The sequence below is a fragment of the Myotis daubentonii genome, chromosome 20, assembly GCF_963259705.1.
Source record: "Myotis daubentonii chromosome 20, mMyoDau2.1, whole genome shotgun sequence".
Lineage (NCBI taxonomy): Eukaryota > Metazoa > Chordata > Mammalia > Chiroptera > Vespertilionidae > Myotis > Myotis daubentonii.
The window spans coordinates 7,689,370-7,713,037 of NC_081859.1; the positions used below are offsets into that span (position 1 = coordinate 7,689,370).

Consider the following 23,668-nt stretch of genomic DNA (forward strand, 5'->3'; position numbering starts at 1 on the left):
AAATTCCAGAAATAATTTAAGCTTTAAATTGCGCAGGGTTCTTGGTAGTGTGATGAAATCTCACGCCTGTCCGTAGTTAAAAGGAGGAAATGTCGCGAGTCCTGCGGCATCGCATCCCTCCCATCCGGGGACGTGGCGTATCCCTTGTCTAGCGTCTCCACCCTGCGACGCGCCCCACGACGCACGCGCCCCACGACGCACGCGCCCCACGACGCACGCGCCCCACGACGCACGCGCCCCACGACGCACGCGCCCCACGACGCACGCGCCCCACGACGCACGCGCCCCACGACGCACGCGCCCCACGACGCACGCGCCCCACGACGCACGCGCCCCACGACGCACGCGCCCCACGACGCACGCGCCCCACGACGCACGCGCCCCACGACGCACGCGCCCCACGACGCACGCGCGCTACGTAAGTCACGTAGCTGTCATCTCGGTTTGCCAATGCGCTATTGCGGGTCGCAGTGCTTGTGTTCCAAGTCGCCCCTATCTTACCGACTAATGGCCCCAAAAGCGCAAGCGTGGAGATGCTGGCCCTTTGGCTGGGCCCAAGAGAAGCCCGAAGAGCTGCCTTTAAGCGGAAAAAAATGAAAGTTCTCAACTTAATAAGGCGTTTTGTCACCTCCCGTCATCGCGACAAGAAGGGTGAGTCCAGGGCACTAAGATATGGAGGGAGCGGCCACATTCGCATAGCTTTTATTACAGCATAGTGTTATGATTGTTCTACCTTATTATTAGTTATTGTTGTTAAGCCCTTACTGTGCCTAGTTTATAAGTTAGACTTTAGCGTCGATATGTACGTGCAGGAAAACACATAGGATGTATAGGGTCTGGTACTAAGCAGGGTTTCAGGCACCCATGGGGGGGGCGTGTCTTGACACACATGCCCCGTGGATAAGGGAGGCTGCCGTACTGTGTCCTTCTTTGCATGTAAAGGAACATATTACAGCTCCAGCTCGTGTGGCTCGGTTGGTTGGAGTGTCATCAGGTGCACCAGAAGGTTGTGGGTTCGATTCCCAGTCCGGGCACATACCTGGGTTGCTGATTCGATCCCCAGTTAGGGTGCATTCAGGAGGCAACCAATGGATGTGTCTCCTTCACATCAATGTTTCTCTCTCTCTCCCTCGGTTCCGCCCTTTTTAAAATCAATGAAAAAAAGCCTAACAGTTATCTTTATTTTTTTTATATATATATTGTTATTGATTTCAGAGAGGAAGGGAGAGGGAGAGAGAGAGATATAGAAATATCAATGATGAGAGAGAATCATTGATTGGCTGCCTCCTGCACACCCCCTACTGGGGATCAAGCCTGCAACCCAGGCACGTGCCCTTGACCGGAATTGAAAACAGGATCTTTCACTTCGCAGGCCAATGCTCTATCCACTGAGCCAAACCAGCTAGGGCAAAAGCCTAACATTTAAAGAAAAACAAACTATATTGCAGATCCTAAGATGTCCTGAAGTGAGTGAACAATAGCCCTGAATTTAATCCAGCACTTTCCATATTGTTTACAGCACAGCATACTGTCTTCACAACACATTGACTAACGGCTCGTGGGGGTAATGTTTTCCCTCGTTTGGGAAATGCGGCTTCAGCAAAACCTACTTAGGCATCTGAATTGTAATTGTGGCTAGCAATTTGGGAGAAGCACGGGGGAGGGGGTGGGAGTAGACAGGGTTGCAAAAAGACTAGCTTGTGGTGTGCACACCCAGGCTGGTTGACCCAAGAGTCACATAAGATAAGCTTCGCTGTAGAAAATGAATCGTTGCAGATAAGAGAATTTGACCAATCTGAAAGTTGGCCTGTGCCCTGGTTTCTTTCCTTCCTGGCTACTGTGGGGGAATGTGAAACCATGGCCAGCTCCATTGAAAGGTGTCTTTCCTTGAGCCCATAGCAGCGATGCCTAAAAGAGGAACAGATGTTGGATAGAAGGCTGGCTGCCCTGGAGAACATCAGAAGCATCTAGCAAAGGAGGGGGATGTTTTTACTGCAAGACTTTCCTCCCAAGCTGGGAGGATTTGAATACCCTCCTGGGGGCTTAGTCAACATTCTCCTCTGTCCACTCCCGTTGAGAGTCGCTATATTGAGGAGATGCTATTATCGATGATATTGCTCATACCCCTCAGCTGTGTTGAGTCAACAAAAACAGAATGAGAACCACTGGTCTAGAGGCTCTTCACTCAACCTCCAATAAGCTAACCTTTTTGCTAAAGGAGAAAGCCCTGCTGGGAGAGAGGGCTGTGACTCATTAAACCTCAAGGTCAGGAGCGTCTAGACTAGACCATGAAGGATACTAAAGGATCTGGTTGCCTGGTAGAGGAAGAGCCAGGGGAATACAGAACAATATTTATACAGATCAGTGAGGCCAGCAACACAAAAAGTGGTTAGGGTCCCTTCCTGGCATCAAGGTCAGAGTCAGGAAAGGGAAGGGAGAGACAATGGTTGAGAGTCTAGGCTACAGGGGTGTTGAGCAGAGCAGACGAGGAAGCTGAGGGCCAGTGGAAAGCAGAGTCCTGGACGTACACACCTGGCTGCCTCCGTGGTGAATCTCACTCTCCATGAGACCCTCTTGCTTCTTGACAAAGGCTGGTCTGAACACCTTCATGTTTGGGGGACAGCTCTGCTAACAGGTATCATCTCAGGTTCTCAGGTGCCACACAGCATCCTTAAGAAGGTCATTTTACCTACAGAAAGGAAGGCACACTTTCCTATTGCTCACCTTTGGTCTTCCATAGGAAATAATTGCAAAATGTCTCTTGTTAAGGGCCAGTATTGACAGCAAAACTTCAGCTCTTCCCTCTGTTGGGTCTCACCCCACGTTTAGAGAACCCTGGCTTGTTGACGTGGAGATTGTGTTCTGGTGCCCAGCTCCAAGTTAGCATCTCCAAGGCAAAAGGCTTAGGCTGCACCCATTTTCTTTCTGTCCCCTGACCCTGCAGACCTCACACGTTACCTGCTCTTTGGCTTTGCGCAGGCCTCAATGATGGCCAGACGGGATGCCTGTCCCACAGGCACCTCCAGACAAGTGGAACAGCGGCCACAAACGTCAGGTGGCCAGAGCTTAGTTGTGTGCTATGTCTGAGGAGTGGCAGGGTTCAAGAAGGAATGTTTTGGCTCCTGTTTTGCGACGTTGTCATTGCAAGAACAACTACGATGTTGTGTTTTGTGTCTCAGTTCCACTTTATAGTCTACACAGAAGGCAGATCTAAGATAGAAGAGCTTCTGACCCAAAGCCTTTATCATGTGTTCCCAATCCACTGGATTGGACTCATTGCTTCTGGGATCCCCTCTATGTCTTTGAACACACTCGATCAAATGAACTAAATCTAGATCTCCTAAGTCTCTCCAAAAGGAAAAAGTAAGATTTTTTAACTTTCAAATCATCATGGGTCAAAACTTTGGCCAGAGAAGACAGAGTGAAAATGAGTCGGATTAGATTAAGTGGTATGGGGTGTTGGCGCAAGATTTCTGTCATCTATGCCTGGGCTTTGTCTTGAGCTGCAGCAGTGAGTGTCCTTAATGATAACATATAAATTAGTGAATTCCTAAAAACACGAAGAAACGAGCCCTCTCGCTTTACTGAACAAAATGAGTTTCTTCATGAATGATCAGTATGTCACTTCAGTTTTGTCATTAATTCACTATGAAGTAATTTGGTAGATACAATTATTCCTTATTCTTACTATGACTATTATTAAAATCAAATGCAGTAAGTGTGCTATAACCTGCCAACAAAAAGATGTCATTTGTTTTATATTGAGATTACTAATCTATAATAACATAATATGCTAATTAGACCAGATGTCCTTCCGGACAATCTTCGGGAAGAAGCCAGGGCCTGGGGCCTGGGTGCCAGAGGGAAGCCGGTGCCGGCAGCCGGGGGAAGGAAGGCCTACTCGTGCATGAATTTCGTGCATCGGGCCTCTAGTTTCTAGATAATTGGAAGAGGATAAAATGTGTAAAAAAATTCTACTGAGTAGAATTTGGCCCTTTTTATTATGGGAAAGGTACTTTAGAATTGTTATTATAAACTTTCACTGAACTAGAGTCAGTTAAAGTGCCAATTGGAAAATGTTCTTGATTTTAACTTGTTTTAATACTATAAATTAAGAATAAAAGTTAAACAAAATATATTAATTTCATTTATAATGGCACCTAAGTCACAGCCCCAGCACAATCTCTCTCAAATGCCTCTAAATGCCTAGTAAATCTCACATTGCCACTTAAGACTAGGACTCACAGTCATGCTGTTGCAAAAAGCCTCAGATATTTTTATTAATAATAAAGCTGATGAAATGAAACTTACAAAAAACAATCAGGAGGTCAGGTTTACTTTGCTGCTGAAATCGTAGCAAACCTATTCACCTAAAAGGAAGTAGGAAGATGCTTTATGATTTTTCTGACTGCTGCCTCTAGTTTAAAATGGCATATTCTGGACGAATGAGAAAAGTACGCAGCAAAATTCAGGGGTAGAAGGTTGGGGTGTTGTGATGTGGTGGGTAAAGTCAGGGGATGGATTATCAAGTTAGTGGCTGATTAGTTGTACTCTACACAGTAGCTACATAATACTCTTTACATACAGTCAAGATTTATTAAAAAGTCTCAAGATTTTTAGAGTGTGAACACCTAAGGACAGGGATTTTGTTTCTTGGTCACTGAAACATCCCCAGCTCTAATAGGGTATCAGGCACACAGAAAATGCTCAAAAAATACTTGGAAGAAAAAATGAAATGAGGGAAGAAAGGAAGGAAAGATGGAAAGAGGGAAGGAAGGAGGTGTAGCCCTGCTTACATCAAATAGTAAGATTCTAACACCTCTTGGGAAGATATCAGGTCTAAAATATTTTCTCACAGTTAGCAATAACTTTGAAGTATGAACCCCATTTTGGGGAAATTATTTTGAGGCAAACTTCTATTATATCCACAAAATGGCCTGCTTAGTCAGTGGTGTGATGCTAGGTGTACACCTACACTACACATTATACTTGTCCATGTTTGAATGATATGCCTGTGTCTTTTTATGGCCCCTGTCCTATGCCATATTATCCTGCTAGGATTCTTGGATCTAATCAAAATAAAATCAGTGGGGAAGGACATTCCAACCTGATTCCTCCATGCCTATCTCCTCTTTTCAAGGATCTTCCTGTTAAGAATATACAGAATCCTGCCTGCTTCTCCTCACCTCACTCCATCTGCAACCCAATTTTCAGGGGAGAAATGCAAGATTCCAAGAAATACCATATAGAACATTGTGCTGTTCACCCCCCCGAGGGACCAAAGCGATTCTCAAGCTGTGGGTCGTGAACAATGAAAATACATCTTGCATATCAGATATTTACATGACGATTCATAACAGTAGCAACATTACAGTTATGAAGTAGCAACGAAAATAATTTTATGGTTGGGGGTCACCACAACATGAGGAACCGTATTAAAGGGTCGCGGCATTAGGAAGGTTGAGAACCACTGAGGCATTTGCAGTTCATGTGAGGGCCTCTGTAATGAAAACAAGGTAAATGAACCAGGGCTATTATTTCATAAGAAGGAGGGTTGCCGAAACTGGTTTGGCTCAGTGGATAGAGCGTCGGCTTGCGGACTGAAAGGTCCCAGGTTCGATTCCGATCAAGGGCATGTACATGGGTTGCGGGCACATCCCCAGTAGGAGATGTACAGGAGGCAGCTGATCGATGTTTCTCTCTCATCGATGTTTCTAACTCTCTGTGAAAAATCAATAAAATATATTAAAAAAGAAAAAAAGAAGAAGAAGGGTCAACATCACATTAACCGAGGCCAATGAAAAGGCAAAGGGGGCTGTTTCCATGATGGGGTATGACTACGCTTGGGTTCTGACCAGGAGGGGTGGAAAATAATAATGGAATTGAGGCCATCGAAGCTGAGCCCTTGTTAGGGGTTGGCTGTTAATTTATCCTGTGTCTGTGACTATCTGAAATAATCTCATACTCGCACTGGAAGGTGTTACTACAGATTTTCTACCCACTTGTCAAGAAGAATATGAAGAAAGAGAGCAGTGTCAGAGAACTCTGTATAAAATCACTGTTCCTTGCTCTTGGAGCCAAAATTTGGAGTGAATGCGGCTATAGGAATCTATGCCCCTTTTTGATTTTCAGATGGTTGAAACTTTTAGAAACGGACTTGGTTTATTTTTGGGTTTTATGGTTCAAATAGTTCTCAGAAGGTCATTTAGCCTTGGGAGGCTTTATATCCCATATTTAGATTACTAAAGCTATGTTTTAAATAAGAATATTTGAAACTAATCCAAAAGTTGAACTTAAAAAAGAAAAAGGATGGTAAGACAAGTAGGATTTCAGCTGCCAACCCAGCATTTAGGGGCATCATCACAGACCCTCTCGCTTCGTGGCAGGTATTGTTCGTGCTCCCTAGACCTTTCCAGTGTCCTCCCACCTTCACCCTGCGCTCACCCTTTGGACTTGACGACGGAATTTGGCTAACCCAGTGTATACATTGGGATTTTTTCAGTTGCTGGTAACAAGAGTATTCAATCCAAACTGGCCTAAACCAAACCAGAAATGTATTGGCTCATGTACTGGAAATTTCAGAATCATCCTGGTGCAGGGGCCGAAATGATACCTCCAGGACCCTTTTTCCTGTGCTGTGACTCAACTTCCTCAGAGTTGATTCCAGTCTCAGAGAGGTCCTCCGCTTAAACTGGTAGAAAAGAATGGGTATCTTTAACTCAGAATTCTCAAAAAAAAAAAAAAAAAAGTCCAGAGATTGACACGGGTTAGAGCAGTCTAGATCGCATTCCTACCCTTGTTCCAATGGAACATAGTATACCAGTTGGCTTAGGCCTTAATCCAGTGTCCACTCCCAGAACAGGAGTCCCATCCAGACCACAAGGAATGAAATGGAGAAGGGATGGATTCTAAAATAAGCAACAAATATCCATTCTATCCAGCTTTGAGCATTAGCTCTTCCTAAGCTCAGGTTATACTTAACACTCCAGCCATATGGAGTTCTCCACACCCGTAACTTGCCATGCATGCCTTCTTTCCTTTTCATGCCATCCTGCATGCTGAGGTATGTGGAATGGAGCTGCCCTATTGGCTGTCTGTCACAAAAGAGAGTAAATGATCTAGGCCAGTGGTTGGCAAACTGCAGCCCCTTGAGTGTGGCTCTTCCACAAAATACCATGTGCGGGCGCGCACGTACAGTGCAATTGAAACTTCGTGGCCACACTCAAGGGGCCAAAGAGCCGCATGTGGCTCGTGAGCTGCAGTTTGCCGACCACTGATCTAGGCTATAGATACGTAGGACTCCATCCAATGTAGCCGCCCAAGGACACTAGGGTAGCTGTGGATCTATAGAAATGAGCGTCGTTGCTTCCAAAGTGTATTGATCATATAAACAAACATCTGATTGTAAATATCTGTCTGAATGTAGGAAGAATGTTGATGAAATGTCTGCATTAGATGTGTAGTGTCCAGAAGCACTTAAGTGGTGGCGTATAAAACTTGGGAGTGCTCAAATATCTACTGTCTTCAAAATATTTAAAGACTTATCTTCCAAGCCATTAATTCCTTTGAAACTAGTAGGCACCTGACATGGCCATTCAACCCAGACAAAAGAAGGCCAACCTCAAGGATGTGAAGGACTAGAAGCTTAAACAAAGAAATAAACTTATTTTGTGATTTGTTTGTTTGCTTTTTAGCAGATGAATTGAGCTAAACGAAGTTCAAACAGAGCACATCTCATTCATCATGCATTTATCTGGCGCCTGCTGAGTGCCAGGGTAGGGCATATCACATTGAAATGCAATGTCAGATCCCTGCCCTCAAGGTGCAAATAGCCCAGCAGGAAATGGGTGTTGTGAACAATACACACGTTAACACACACATTAAAAAATACCCCCAAAGGTGGCAGTAACCCTGGCTGAGGACCACTGCACCCTTCCCACTTCGCACATTCCCACCTGGAAAAGAGAAGAGCTGTCGTGGGCTTTCCAACTCGCTCTGCCCTCCTTGGCATCTTCCAACTGATGTTTCCTCCTCCCCTATTTTTTGCCTTCCCGTTAAATCCTGCTGTGTGGAGACCATCACGGCACTTCGCTGCTGCTTTCCCGACTGATGTGAAAGGCCCCTGGACTGGAAGGTGGCTCACTGAATAATTTAGAGGCAGCTTCTCGCTTCCAGGAGTGATGCTCCAGTTACCTAAGGTAGCATCCGGCCACCTCGCTTTCCGCCTGTGCCCGAGGCAGGTATGCATGGGTGGTGACTTCAGCTAAAATCGCCAGTGAGTTAGCAATGCCAGAAACTCCCCCCGAATTCTCAGAAATGATGGACTTCACCCAAAATTGAGGGATGATGCTGTGTGTGGAAGAGGAGCTGGTTAGATTACTTGGTCAGCCCCAGGATAGCAACGAAGAATTATCACCTGTGCTGTGACAACACAGTCATGATTATTTATAGCTTTTAAAAAAATCCAGCCAGGAAGTTTTATCTCCCTCCTTACTGCCAGCAGCCCCTCAGTTATTTCAATAAGCACCTTTGCCAGGGAATTCAGGGAAACACAAATCATTCGTACATTTGTGTCTAAATAAAAAAAGGAAAGTGAGACTCTTCCTGTGAGCAAAACAACATGCAGAAAGATCTGGAAGCCCCCACCCAGCTTTGTTCATTCAAATCCCCAACGAAACCTTGTCCTAAAAATTCCTTAAATTCTGATTGCGCTCGCAAGGTTTCTAGGTGTGACTGTGGAAGGATGCTGCTTTCGTCGGGGCTAAATATTGAGTCCACGCTGAGGCTGGAGGAAGAATGGAAGCTAATCCATGTGTCTTTATATCCGCCCAGTGAAGGCTGCTCTTACTAGTTTAATGAAGCTGCTGGAGCACTTTGGGGAAGCCCCTCCTCGTTCATTCCTTAGTCATGCAGGGAACCCAGCATGAGCCTAAGCTGGGTTCCCTGGAGGAATGGGGCATGTCAAGGCACGTCGAAGGGTCAGGGGCGGGGGGGGGGGGGGGGGGCGCTATTTAACAGGAATTTACTTATGTAAGGGACAGAGGAACCTTCTGGAACAGACTCTTCAGGAAAGAGACTTCTAAGGCAGGCACATTTGACAAAGGACAGAGTTCTAGAATGGAAGGGGTGAAAGGGCAAAAGGGATGAGGGGGGGGGGCCTCTGGGAGTTTGAGGAAGCCCCCAACTATTTGTGTTTCTGAGACTGACTCCTGAGATATTACAACGGTAAGAAATACCAAAACTGGGTTCTAAAAACGGGCACATTTTACAAATTTACATTCAGCATATTCGTGTTTTTAACAGCAAAATAAAAGCACATTGCAAATACTCTTGCCATTCACAAGATAATAAAGGGGGTTTTAAGCATTACTGATCATTCAGCGCAGGCGAGGTGATCCAGGTTAGGAACACAAGGAAAGGACTGCACGGTCAGTGCCATCTTCTTTCATTCTCCTGGCATCTCTGAGACGGTATGAATGACCTGGATTGGAGTCATCCCATGACTGGCCTGCAGGTGGCTGTCTGTCCCTCCGTGCCCTCCTGCTCTGTCCTCACCGGCCCAGCCTGAATCTTCTGCCTGGAGGGCTGCAGAAGAAGAGCCAGTGGGTATCACAAGAGCTCCTTATCCATCAGCTCTGGGAGACAGCTGAGCTCGCAAACCTTCTGTGCCCACAACTTCTGCAGCAGCTTCGGTGACTTGAGCAACCACGGGAGTTGGCTCGGACATTATCGCCTGCAGTTCTTCTTGAAGCCGAAAATGGAACAGCCCTCAGTTCAAATGACCCGGTGATCCATTCATTCAATGAGTATTTGCTGAGGGATGACTCTGTATAAAGAACTGCCCCGAACCCATGGTAGACGCAAGAATGACAGAAAAAGGACCAAGATACCCGGACTCCATGTGCAGGGGAACATGGACCCTCTCTGGCTGTCTTCTCAGGACTGAACCCTCAGGCTCTGTGGTTGGCAGACTTCTCCTTCCTACAGGAATTCCTGCAAAAGACAGGGATGGGTGTCAGGTAATCTGAGCTTTGACCCATACTTGAACCTGTGATCCTGGCTCGACATCTTGATGAAGAGGATTAAATCCAGAGAAAGCTCATGGCAAACTTTTGAGCAATTTTCGGTGTGTTAGCGAATAGAAAATAAAATCGTCTTAGGATGAGAATTCCTTTGCTCTGGAAACCTCAATTATCAAGGACCTGGCCACTTATGATGCTGATACCCATTCTGATAAGGATTTTCCCCCCACACCACTGAGCAATTCTCAGACACCAGTGGGTGTCTGGCAATTCAACTCAGTTCTGACAATATCTATCTGGAGATGGTGTCAGATTCTGTCCCCCCAACACTTCAGACATCCATCACAGGTCCAGGTTGTCGTCTGTGTTCGTGACCAACTGGCTACAGGTGGAGGTCCCCACAACCCCCTCTTGTAACCACCTTCTGTGATAGTAAACCCTTCAGTAAAGTTTTGTTGTTACAGTCTGGCCTCTCTTGGCTATGAGTAAGGAGAGGATAGGTGTGGAATGGTAAAGGGGCATCAGACTTTCTCATCCTTAGGTGATTGAAGAGAGATAGTAGGTTCTAGAACTGCAGAAAGTGGCCAGCAGGGAAGGGAATGGTGGTCTGTGATATAGAATGGAGTTTGCCCGCCCGGAATCATGCAAAGCAGAGGCACAGGTGTGGCATGACTGACCAGGGAACCAACATGAGGCAACCTTTTACCACCCGCCTCTTTTCAAGCATGCTAGAGGGTTCGGAAGGTTTATGGCAGAGACTGGCTAGGTGCTCAACAATACTGTTCCTAGCTCCTAGACACACAGAAGACTACATCTCCCAGACCCTTTACAGCAGCCAACGGAACATGACTGAATATGATGTAGGCCCCGCTCAGGTCTGGATCCTAAAGTGAACATGGTATCCTCTGCTTGATCTCTCCTTGCTTGCTGGTCAGCGCAGTTCACATGCTACGGCCAGCACTCCAAGAGGGCCATAGAGGACGGCAAACCCGAAAGACAGAAGGAGCCTGAATCCCTGAGTCATCGCCTGGAGGAGAGCTGCCAGACCTGTTTTGAGTCGTGACGTGAACAAAAAAGAAACATTTATTGTATGAAACCACTGAGATTTCAAGGTTGTTTTGCTGGTGTGGCTAACATTAATTACTCTGACTAACACAGCAACACACAGAGGTGTCTGAAGCCCTACGATAACAGACGCGATTCCTTTGAATTACCAGAAATTCAGGTTACAGAAACAGGAATCAGAAAGAGTTTGCAACCCACGAAGAAGCTTAGCGAAAAAGTGACAACGGGGATAAACAGGGACCTGAACGTGACTCTGTTTTCCAGAGCCACAAGGAAACGACTCAGCAAGGATTCTCAGAGCAGCATCCCTTTGTCGGAGCTGCCGGGAGTGGAGAGCGTGTTTGACAGTGATGAAGTCTTTGAGATGCCGCCCATTTTCCTCTGTGATCAGCTCGTAGGTTTTTGTGTATTACCTTGGTTGATACGTTGCCATGGTTTTATCTTTTACTTCCTCAGGGCTATTAAAAATAAAAGAAATTAAAAAACAGTATGCGAAGTCAGTTCTAACACAATGCCCTTTAAGTCAATGTAACTACAAACCAAAATATGACCAGAATTTTAAAAAGATAGTTGACCTATTCACTTGGGATAGCTACACTTCATTTCTTCTCATCCTCTTTTCCCGTTTCCTCGGGCCCTGGATAAGGCACAAAACCAGAGGGTTGCCTTGGCAGTATTTCCTCTCATGGGCCCCCAAGTAAAACTGGGGGGAAGGCGATACCCAGCCAGGTGAAGAGGGTTTGTGATTTTTCTTCTCTTTTATTATCCAAACATAACTTACGCATTACACACTGCAACATGGATGACGCTTGAAAACATTACACTAAGTGAAAGAAGCAAGACACAGAGGCCACATTTTGTATAATTCCATTTATATGAAATGTCCAGAATAGGCAAATCCATAGAGAGAGAGAAGATTAGTGATGTCCAGGGGCAGGGGAGAGACGGAAGGGCAAGCGCCTTCTGCCTTCTGAGTACAGGGCTGCCTTTTGGAAGGGTGAAGATGTTCTGCAACCAGATTATGATGACGATTGCACGACATTGTGAATGTACAAACACCACCGAGTTATGCACATTAAAATGCTGACTTTTAAATGCATTCTACAAATAGATAAATAACAAACAAATAAATGCATTCTACTGTGATTTAAAAATATTCTGATTTTTTTAAAGTAACTTAATTAATATTAGCTGTCGCCTTCCTTGCCCCACATTTTGCTGCTCTGTCTGCTCCTCCTCCTTCCTGAAGTGAGAGTATTAATAATGGTAGCATTAGTAACAGTAGAAATTAAATGCTGCCCGCTGCAGCCAGACTGGCAGAAACACACAACTCAACTTCAGGGCAGTCGACTGACTGCCAAATCAATAGAAAATCTGAAAGAGGAAATTATGCGCTTTTTAGGCAAGTCTCAGGGGAGACCACGCTTCCACCAGAGCAGACATAGTCCCCCAGGTGCCTGGATGGAAGATGACTAAACAAAGAGCAAAGAAACATACCTGGGTCCTTTTTACTTACCTCCCCCAAATGCACGTTGGCATTATTTATATATTTGACTTTTTAAAAATATATTTTATTGATTTTTTACAGAGAGAAAGGGAGAGAGATAGAGAGTTAGAAACATCGGTCAGCTGCCTCCTGCACATCTCCTACTGGGGATGTGCCCGCAACCCAGGTACATGTCCATGTCCTTGACCCGAATCGAACCTGGGACCTTTCAGTCCGCAGGCCAACGCTCTATCCACTGAGCCAAACCGGTTTTGGCTATATATTTGATTTTTTTTCTTACCTTCTTACTCCCAGAACTATCTTCTGTGGCCAATCAGACTCCAGTGGAGAACAGAGGGCCTAGAGGGCAGTAAGGGAGCTGGTGCTGGACCACGTTTGTCCCGCTGATCCCTGCATAGCCGCCCTGTCCCTGTCACAGACTCAGGTGGGTAGAAAGGCATGAGGCTCGAAGAAAACATTGACAAACACTTGCTTTCAATTCCTGCCTTCCCCACCTCAGCCATGCTTTCTCCTCGGGGGGGGGGGGGGGGGGGGTGGTTAGCATCTCTGAGCCCAGAGACAAAGGGTGTGTCACTTCCTACAGCGGCTCATATCCTTCTGCAGAGGCCTGGCTGCTCTGTGGGATGGTCTCTCAGCATTCTGGCTGTAAACTCAGCCAGGTGTCAGCAGCCTCTGCCCGGCCCAGCACAACAGAAAGCAAACGCTTGGTTTTTGACTGTGGAGTCCTGCATCCTAGCCCTGCTTTGAAGATGAGAAGACAGTCCAGCCAGGTGGCTGCAGCCCTGAAGGCAGAGGGGTGCTGGAGCCGGTTTGGCTCATGAGGGCCAGTGGTTACATTTCTAGGAATTTCGGAAGCCAGTTCTGAAACAAAAGCATTATTTTTAAAAAGTTATATTACAAACGTTACTAGAGCTGAGAGAGCTCTCAGTTTAATGGTTATACATTTGACCCTGGAACAACATGAGTCTGAATTGCTCTATGATAAATATATTTTTCTTATGATTTTCTTAACATTTTTTTCTCTAGCTTACTGTATTGTAAAAATGCAGTATATGATACTTAAAAGGAACTATGTGTTAATTGACTGTTATCGGCAAGGCTTCTGGTCAAAAGTAGCCTATTAGTAGTTTAGGAGAGTCAAAAGTTACATGTGGATTTTCGACTGTGCAGGGGTTGTTCAACAGCCAACTGTCCTCTGTTTGTGGCTGATAAATAGTAAATAAACTGAAGATTACACAACAGATGTAACTCATTGGGAAAAGCAGATGGGAGTGCAACCCTATTTGTCATATCATGCCTGGCTGAATCACAACTATAGGCTCAAAGCATGAATTCAGCAAGAATCAGCAAAAGCATTTTGTGAGGGTCAACTGGCTATGTGGAAATTACAATAAAGGGTGCTGTATATTTTATTATTTGCAAAGTGTATTCCACACTTCCTTTATCTCAATAAAATTCACACTAAACTCCTAAATTTCCTTTTTTTTCCAGAGAGCCAGTTGTTAAACATTACCAGCACACCACTGCCCGAGGTCCTTCACCCTAGGAGACCTGAGGTGAGTCATCTGTTCTTTTTCCCACCTGTAAAATGAAAGAAAGAAGGAAGGAAGAGATGGAGGGAGAGGAAGGAGGGAGGGAGAGGGAGAGAGCGAGGGAAGGGAAGGGTTATTCTAGACAACCCTCCTCCTTGCGTTTCAAATCTAAAGCGGTAGAGAAATGATAGACAGGAAAATACAGGGCTCTCTCTTCGCACAGGTAGAGCAGGTGGCCTCCTACCTGGGATGATGATTATTTTTTTAAAAAAACAACAGACATTTATGTTCTCACAATTCTGGAGGCCGGAAGCCCAGAATCAAGTACCGCTGGGCTGAGATCAAGGTGTGGGCAGCCCCCTACCTGGGATGATTTGAGAGGCACTCCCAAGTGGCAGCCCAGAGCTGTCTGCCCTCTGGCTTGCCTGAGCCTGCCCCTTCCTGAAATTCACAGGATTTGAACTTCCTGCCTCTGGGGTAGCATTGCCTCCTATAGCATCCTCTTGCCTCCAGTATCACTCATTAGCACCTTAGCTCACATGTGTGTATAAATAACGACACATGACCTTGAAGAGCACCGAACTTCTTCCCAGGGAAATAAGACATAATTAAAAGTGGTGATGAGGGGAGGGAGCTGGGGACGCCCAGGCAGTGGACTTGCCCTGACAGTCTGACGGCACCGGGCACAGGCGCCGAAGGGAGGGACTGCCGGCCAGCAGAAGGGCTTCACAAAGACGTGGGGAAGCCCAGGAGGCTGCCAGGCATGGATACTGGTGTTGAACTTGCCCTTTAGACCCCGCACGAAAAATACGGTGACAGGGACTGCCCCCCACTGCAGACTGTGGAGTCTGGGTGGTGATGACATGTCAGCATATGTAACGAATGTCCGCCTCTCAGGGCCCCTGTGGGTGGTGGGGCAGGCTGCACTGGGGCAGGTGGCTCTGGGAAGCCAGTTTGGCTGTGACCTTACAACTGCCCTAAAAAATCAAGTCTAGTTTCAAAAGAAGAGGGAGTTGGGATCAACAGCGTTTATCTTGTTCCGCTCTGGCTGCAGCGAGCTGCCTTCCTAAGGAAAGGATATGGTGAATAATTAAAATTGTCATCCGCTCCCACAGTCCACTAAAGATCTTCTTCTGAAGAACTCAAAGGATTTCTAATTAAATTTTAAATGCTGTCTGTGTGGACAGAATGCATGCACATCTGGAGAACTCGAAGTTGGGTCGTCGTTCCTGTTGCTAACAATTAGATTTCTCAGTATTTCCCTGAAAACCTCTTGCTGTTTCGTCGAATCTGTTGGGGGGAGGAACACTCTATTCCCCGGGGCCTGGGGTTAAGCACTAGATATGAAAGTCACATAGAGACCAGGAGAGACGGGTGGCATGTCTCGGCTCAGTTATTTTCAAAAGCCTTGTGAGGCAGGAGAAGAGGTGGGTGGGAGGAACTTGGGAAGAGCAACCAGGTTTATGAGGCAAAAGGATCTCATTTTTATAATTCAGTACTGGGAAGCGGGATTATCTTTGATAAAATTGTTTACTTGGAACTGGAATAGCAGCTGTCTCTTTTGTGTTGCTCCCTCATAGTACAAGGACATTATAATGAACATAATAAGGTCATAGAAAAAGTTCTTTTTCATCCTACCCCATCTCTCCTGGTGCTGTGACTATTCAATACATTCTGCTTCTTCGTTATCTACTTTACTGGTATATTTTTCTGTATTATCAAAACAATGTTATATTAGTTCATTTTGATTTGTGAAAAGAATGGACCTGTATGTTGCTCTTACTTCGAAGGGGGAGGCTGTAATTAGCTGGGGCTGTTTGTGCATTAGGCAAACTGGCCATTTCAGGAGAGAAGAAAAATGGGAAGTAATAATGGTTGAATTTTGGTGTGCGTGATTCCATGTTGTTCCATGCTCATCCGCATACAGTTCCACTTCATAGTGATCCTGTTCGCCATCACACTTTGGGAAACACTGCTTCTGTCATTACATCATCCGTGTTCCAGAATCCTTGGTCCTTAGGCTACAAAATCCGTAGTGTAGCGTATGTGTATCTGTGTGTGTGTGTAGAGAGAGAGACAAAAATGAAACAGAGATGGGAAAAGGTTATTAATTGGTGAATCTAGGTGAAGGATATCTATGGGCATTTCTTTTAGTATTCTGTAATTTCTTTATATATTTGACATATTTGTAATAAAAAATATCCTCATGACTAACAAAGATGAAGCTTTGTTTCTTAAAATGTTATCTTTAGTCTATACAGGGAGTTTGCAGAAGCTTCATTACTGAACCCCACAATTCTCTCCCCAAGATCCTGTCTCTCCACCCACTTAGCACGCAGAAGAGTATCTCCCGGGGGTACGTGCCCAAACCTCACCCCTTGGCCACTCCTCCCGGACATCTATCTAGCTTGCTCCCCTGAGAACCACTGCTCTAGGGGAATGACACACGAGCCACCTATCAAAGCAGGTGATGCACCATCATCCCCCTGGAGAGTTTTCCGTGATTTGAAGTTCCAGATAAGATGTGCCTTAGAGCAGCGGTTCTCAACCTGTGGGTCGCGACCCCTTTGGCGGTCGAACGACCCTTTCACAGGGGTCGCCTAAGACCATCCTGCATATCAGATATTTACATGACGATTCACAACAGTAGCAACATGACAGTGATGAAGTAGCAACGAAAATAATTTTATGGTTGGGTCACAACATGAGGAACTATATTTAAAGGGCCAGAAGGTTGAGAACCACTGCCTTAGAGGCAGATGGTTGAACTCCATAAGCCCCCCAAGGTCCTCCTGGTTATCAGTGAGTTTGAACGCTGAGCGGTGAGGGTTGAGTCTCTGGACTAAGTATGACAACGCCCTTTCTTCTCCCTTGTGATTTGACCCCTCCGATTTTTGAAGCTGGCGCATAGCTTCAGTTTTGCTCTGCTCGGTTTGCTGTTCTGTCTCCTGTAAGAGCTGAGATCCGGTATCTGCCGGGCAAAGTTGCTGGTGGCAGCATTCCCGGAAGCTCCCACCTCCAGATGATGTCAGACCTCATGTGACCCAACCACCACGCGTTCGGAAACATTACATCAGGGCAGGGTGTGATTTCCAATTCAGCTCGCTGCCCCTGTGCCGCTCTTGCTGCTGCTGCCACTCCGAGCAGCAGGCCAGGACCTCAGACAAAGGCCGCTCTGTGCAGGCCAGCGGTGGAGGGAGGGAGACAGCAGACTCTCCTGGGGGTGGTGTTGCTCCCCCACCAAAACGCAGTGGCTTCTGGAGCAGGCCATGCAACACATTCAACACGCATGAAACACTCCGCAAGTGAAGGTCAGAAATGAAAGGAAGGTGGCTCTTCCCTGGCAAGACGTGGCAGCGGGTGGTTGGTGTTTTGTTGAGTCAGGTGTTTTGGTCTGTCAGGTTTGGGTTATGTGGGGAGAGGCTGGGGTGAATCGTCACTGTTGACTGGCTAAGGAAACTCACTCTGAGTGCGTGACTCACATTCGGATGGGAATGGGATAAGAAGCCCTTAAAGGGGCATTAAAAGCGGACAAGACCCACTGTGAGGATGTTTGGGATCCATAATCACCTCAGAACAGTTATAGAGGCAAAACCCAGGGGTGCAAGGAGAAGGTGAAAACTCAATTCCCATCTGTAGGGATAATTATAACTAGAACAATAGAAATAACAATCATTTATTGAGCTCTTACCGTGGGCCAAGTGCTGTTACCACGTGTCAGGCAAGCCAAGCTCAGGGCCTTGCTAACAGCATGGCCACCTAAGCAGCCACCCTTCCCCTACCGTGGTCTTAACCTGCTGTCCTAGGGGGCACCCAACAGGGTCCAGTTGACCTTTGTCCCCTTAATAGTAACCCTGAGCTCTATCGGATCAGCCTCTCGTCACCCGGAGCCATTCGGATACAGCTGCACTTGGACCAGCTTGAGTGCTTCCCAGAGACAAGTTCAGGCCAAGGAAGGGCGGCCCCAGCCACGCGGCTCTTAGCTGTCCTGCAGGCGTTCATTCGGCCACCATCTAGGGTCCCAATCTAATTCACCAGGGGTGCCAGTCAAAATGACTTGTGCATTTAGCATCTCTGAGCAATAAGCCTACCATCTCTGAGCCTTCTACCAGCCTCACACAGTGCCTCTGGAGTCTCTGCCTCTCATCTACACGCCTTCCCCAAAGCTTGCTCCTTCCCCTTCCCCGGCCCATCCCCACTTGCACTTTAACTCTATTTTTAAAACTAGATCAGGAGTCTAGGAAGTACTTGCTTTTCTACTTCCTCAAGGGTTGGGTTCCTCCTCCTGGCTTCCCCAGTGAGCTGATCACCTCCTGCCACCTCAGCCCTGTCTCCTAGCAACCCTCAGCTCTTCAGTTTGGGAGGTGGAGGTGTTAAAGGGAACCCGGGCAGCAGAGGTGAGAACGGAGGAAAGCTCTTCACTCTCGGCCCCTGAAGAAAAGAATTGCTGCTCCCCAATCGTTAATATTTAGAAAGGATTCGCTTTCCCTGGCATATTTAGGACTGAGCCCTGAGGGGAACATATCATTCGCCAAGGAGGGCAGGACTGCACTTTGGGGCTGAAAGCAAAGATAACTATTTATAATATGCTTAATGATTCCTTACCCAGCTTGCCCTGAGGACTGATGAGAACACAGTCAGGTTATATGTTGTCTTGTTGGTACAAAAACAGTAGGACTGACTTGCCATTCATGGAGGATCACTTCAGCTGGTCTTTGAGAGTAATGTCATTTCAGAGCCAGACTGTATCTTAGGATCATGTTGCCCAGCTATCATATTTTTTGTAACCTGATAAATGGAGGCCCAGAGAAGATAATTGACTCCCTTGGGGGTCCCCCAATAAGGAAAAGATGGAGATGGGACTAGAATGCTGTGGCCCAAGGCTCAGACTCGTGCTGCTTCCATAACCCTTGCTCCCTTCCGGAGTCAGTGCAGAGATGCACTGGGCCTCACTGGTTCACATCATGGCCAAGGTCACCTGTTAAAAACACAGCTGGATGTTTTCAGGGGCAGGTTTTGTTACAGACAGAGCAGAACTAACTGAACCATGTGACCTGTGCTCGTGGCCTCACTAGCAACATGTTCTTTCTGGTTGAACTAACCAGGACAGACAACAGTGAGGATATAATAATAAAAAAATTAATTACTATTCGCCCGCGAATCTGGTATTAAAAGATGGACTGTTGGCTGGACCCATGGTTTAGGGTCAGAGGAAAGGTGATATTACCCTACACCAAGGGTGAGCGATCTCCATACCAGTCAAAATCCTTCACTGTGACACAAATCTAACTCAAACTGCCTTTAGACCAAACAAAACGAAGGAATGGATGAGCTCAGATGGCTAGGAATAAGAACTGGGCGGCTCAGAACGTGAGAAGCTGTAGGAGCCAGGGCTGAAGGAGTGGACTTGGGATGCAGTCCTCCAACTGGCGTTTTTCTCTGGTTCTGTGCTTACCTCTCCTCTCTGCCACTAACAAGTCTTCTCCATTTGCTGAGAAAGATGGCCACAGTCATCTAACCTCACATCCTTCCAGCACCGTGGGCCCCGAGGCAAGAGAGTGAGTTGTTCCTCCAATTTCCAACTCAGAAATTCCAGGGCAGGACTCGAATAGACCCAGCTGGACACCGTGCCCTCTCCTGAACCATCGCTGTGTCTGGGGAGACCAGGAAGCTGTGATTAGGCAGACTGGTGTTACTGGCCTGTGCCTCTGTGAAGGGGGAGGGGGGGGACAGTTACAAGAACAAGGGGCAATAGGAAAGCTTGCGTGTGTAACCAAAAGGCCATAGCACCAGAACCATCCACCACATCTTGTTTTCTGCAAGGGCTGGAATTCAGCACAACTGCTATTACCTCATGCTCCCTCCAGCCCACATGCGTAGATACGGACCACCACCGATAAATAAACTTGGATGAGGACATTGGCAGGCCCAGGAATGCTTGGCAAGTGACTCAGCATTGTCAAAACTGACCCCTGTCAGCGGGCCCTGCAAGGGTCCTCCAGGGACTGGCAGGCCGGGGACCACGTGCTGCAATGAAGCATTCTGGAAGGAAAAGCAAGAGATCTGGGTTTTGTCACTGACCAACTCCATAACCATAGGCCAGTCCCTTCATCTCTGCGTTTGTTTGTGAAAGGGCAGGAGTTGGCCCAGGAGACCACTGAGGTCCAGCTCCCTCTAATATCCTACAGGTGCAACTCAGGTGCAGCAACAGAGCATGTCACTGCCCCCTCTAGTGGTGAAAGTAGGAAAAAGCGATCAGAATAGCTCCGTTTCGAACTAGACTCCCTACTGACACATTCCCATGGAACAAGGTGAAAAGGCAGTTTAGGGGACAGAAGGACACCACTGCCGTTTCAACCCAAGCCCTGGAGAAGTGCAATAGTAGAGGCCTCTCCCGCATGGAAATGTTGTAGCCGCCCCGACATAGATTCATCACGATACCACGCATCCATCCAGTAGAAATAGAAAACTGATAGAAACAACACATACACCTGCCGAAGAGTGTTAACCAGCTCTGCGGATAAGGGAGGATGAAAAGGAGAGAAAGGTTAGCCTTCTAAATGCTATTGATCCAAACGCATTTATTCCAGAGATGTTTATTGAGCATCTGCTGTGCCCTGGGCACTGCTTCTGATTTACAGCAGCCCAGCCCTCCTGGAGTGTATATTCTAACAGAGAACACTGGCACCGCCTAAACACAAGTAGGTGCCGTAAAGGGGAAACCTGGGCTTTTCTCTGAGCTCATCACAGCGAGTCCAGACCTTGCCTTTGGCGTCAGAGCAGGTCTTCCTGAGGAAAGTGAGCTGAGTTGAGAGCACCTGCCGGTACCAGGTCAATTGTGTGTGGTTGGTAGTAAGCAGGCAACAGAAAGCAACACTTTTTGTGAGAAATATTTAAAACTCTAAAACATTATTTAAATGGTTCCTCCATTCTTTGCTCTGAGGAGGCAAAGATGAATAAAATACAGTCTTCTTGTTCTCACAGACATCAGTCTGTGGATGACAGGGGAGAGGGTTTGGAGCCAATAGTAGCCGGATTTCCAGAGGCCTGTGGTTATGAATCAAGGGTAATTATGGTTTTAATAGAAATGTGGAAGACATCAAAGCAAAATGTGTCTTAATGGTCACCATACTTTAGGGACGTAGACTTTTCTAGACCTGCATTTGATAGTGAGCCTCCTGCAAGAGCTAAGGAGGAAGCGAGACAGCCTATGGCCTAGAAAACTTGCTGCTTCGCAGTGCCGCACCCCCAGCAGGACACAGCCTGCACTCAGGGACGATGAATAAGTGGATGAAGTTGCTTCCTAAGCCTCTCCAGCCGAATCCGTTGCTTTTATTCAGAATGTGTAGTGCGCTGGGATACGGAGCCCGGAGGAAGGGAGGAAGCTGGTGCCAAATCAATGCCTGGCACGGAGCAGGTTCTTGGGAAGTGTTGAAGGAAGACATGGTTGGATGAATGAGTGAACCAGCAGCTCAGACTGAACTGAAGCAGCACATTTATCAAAGTCTCAGGCAGAGAATGTGTTGGAAATGAAATCATTTTAAACTCACTAGAGGTCTCATCATTTAAAGGGAGACTTATTATTCACGGCGGCCAACATATTGGAATGGTGGCCATACTATGGGATACTACCTAGCCACAAGAAAAGATGACATACTACCATTTTCAACAACATGGGTGGATCTTGAGAATAAGATGCTAAGTGAAATAAGTCAGACAGAAAAAGTCAAAACCTATATGACTTCACTCATATGTGGGATATAAAACTGGGAGCAACAAATGAACAAATGAAACAAACAAAAATTCATAGACACGGCAGTATTGTGGTTGCCAGAAGCAAGTGGGGTGAGGGGGGAATAAAGGGTAAAGGGCATCAAATATATGGTGACAGATAATTTCACTTAAAGTGGTGGGCACACAGTGCGTTATACAGATGATGTATCATAGAAATGTACACTTGAAACCTATATAATCTTATTAGCCAATGTCACCCCAATAAATTTAATAAGTAAATAAATACAAATAAAAGGACCCCCCCAAAAAAAGCTTTTGTTTTTAAATGAAATGAATGTTATTAAGTAATTCTGTTTTGCAGATTGCTGAGTCCATCCCTAGAATTTCTGATTCAGTAGGTCTGAGGTAGGGCCCGAGAATGTTTATCTCTAACACGTTGCTAGATGATATGACGGCTTGCCTGGAATCCACACTTTGAGAACCACTGACATAAGAGTCATTTGGCCCTAACCGGTTTGGCTCAGTGGATAGAGCATCAGCCTGTGGACTCAAGGGTCCCAGGTTCGACTCCGGTCAAGGGCATGTACCTTGGTTGCGGGCACATCCCCAGTAGGGAGTGTGCAGGAGGCCGCTGATCGATGTTTCTAACTCTCTATCCCTCTCCTTTCCTCTCTGTAAAAAATCAATAAAATATATTAAAAAAATAAAAAAATAATAATAATTCTGTTTTGAAAGAAAAAATAAAGGAAGACTAATATTCCTTTTTTTTTTAATTAGGATTTTCCAACTCTTTGTGTATACACTTCCACACTGGGTTTTCTTAAAATGTGGTTGACATTTTAGGCTAAACTTTGGTGTGGAAAACAAAGTTCAGTTAATTTAAAAGAAAAGTTTTTAAAGAAGTCATCATCCTATATCAGTCAGAATTCTCTGTTGTAAATCATCACAAATAACTCCAACTGCCTTAAGGAAAATGGGAATTCAGTAAATGATAGATATGTCACAGAATCACAGGTAGGGTTGAAGAACTAGTTCAGGATAATGAATCGGGTGAAAAAGAAAGGCTTTCAGTGGATAAATTACCCATCCCTTCGTTAACTGGAGACTGAAAGGAAGGGCAAAGATGCAAAGCCAGAAAGCAGAAATCATTTTCTTCAACTGCATTCGGTGCCTCCCTGAGCACTTAGAAGAGCAAACTACTTAATACGAAAAGCAGGCCGAGGCGCTAAGCCTTGTAAAAGCATACGCAGGTTTCATTTCCATTCAGGTTTTCTTGCTCTGCTCTTTCATTCTATTTTCTCTTCACAATAGGGAAAAAAAATGCCTCCAAGCTTTATTTTGAGTAAAAGCCAAATTTAAAGGTCTTAGGAAGAATTCGAGAGAGTTCTGGTTCCAGCCACTAGAAATATCTGACAGTCTTTCAGCTACAAGCACCTCGATGTGCTGGGTAAAATAGAACAAATATGCTTTTAAATCATAGCCAAGGGCACGAGAACAAGGGAAATTGCAGGAGCTAGAAATGAAAGGAAAACTCGAAAACCTGAGAAGTCAGCTTGCAGGGGCAGCGGGCAGGGCCAGCGTTGGTGACCAGAGCGGCTTTGGTGTCTATATGGGAAATGACAACCATGCCTGGGGCTCATTTCACACTGAGGATGTCCTCCCAAAAACTCGGATTCTACAGAGCCGCCCTGAGCAAAGGCACAGAGAGCAGTGCCCCTCCCAGCATAGCTGGGAACACAGAGCTTGTCTGAGTTGTCCTGGCTCTCCGTGGGAATTCAATGCCACTCCAGCCAAAGAACTAACCTCAA

At 46.2% G+C, this 23,668-nt stretch overlaps 1 long non-coding RNA gene across 1 annotated transcript; it reads right to left on the reverse strand.

Annotated features, from left to right (window-relative positions):
- Positions 1-9,894: 9,894 nt before the first annotated feature.
- On the reverse strand, positions 9,895-19,760 carry LOC132222443 (uncharacterized). The gene is made up of 3 exons (XR_009450227.1): positions 19,582-19,760; positions 11,501-11,545; positions 9,895-9,993 (listed from the first exon to the last, which is right to left on the reverse strand). It is a non-coding gene; the product is annotated as an uncharacterized LOC132222443 (long non-coding RNA).
- Positions 19,761-23,668: the final 3,908 nt, after the last annotated feature.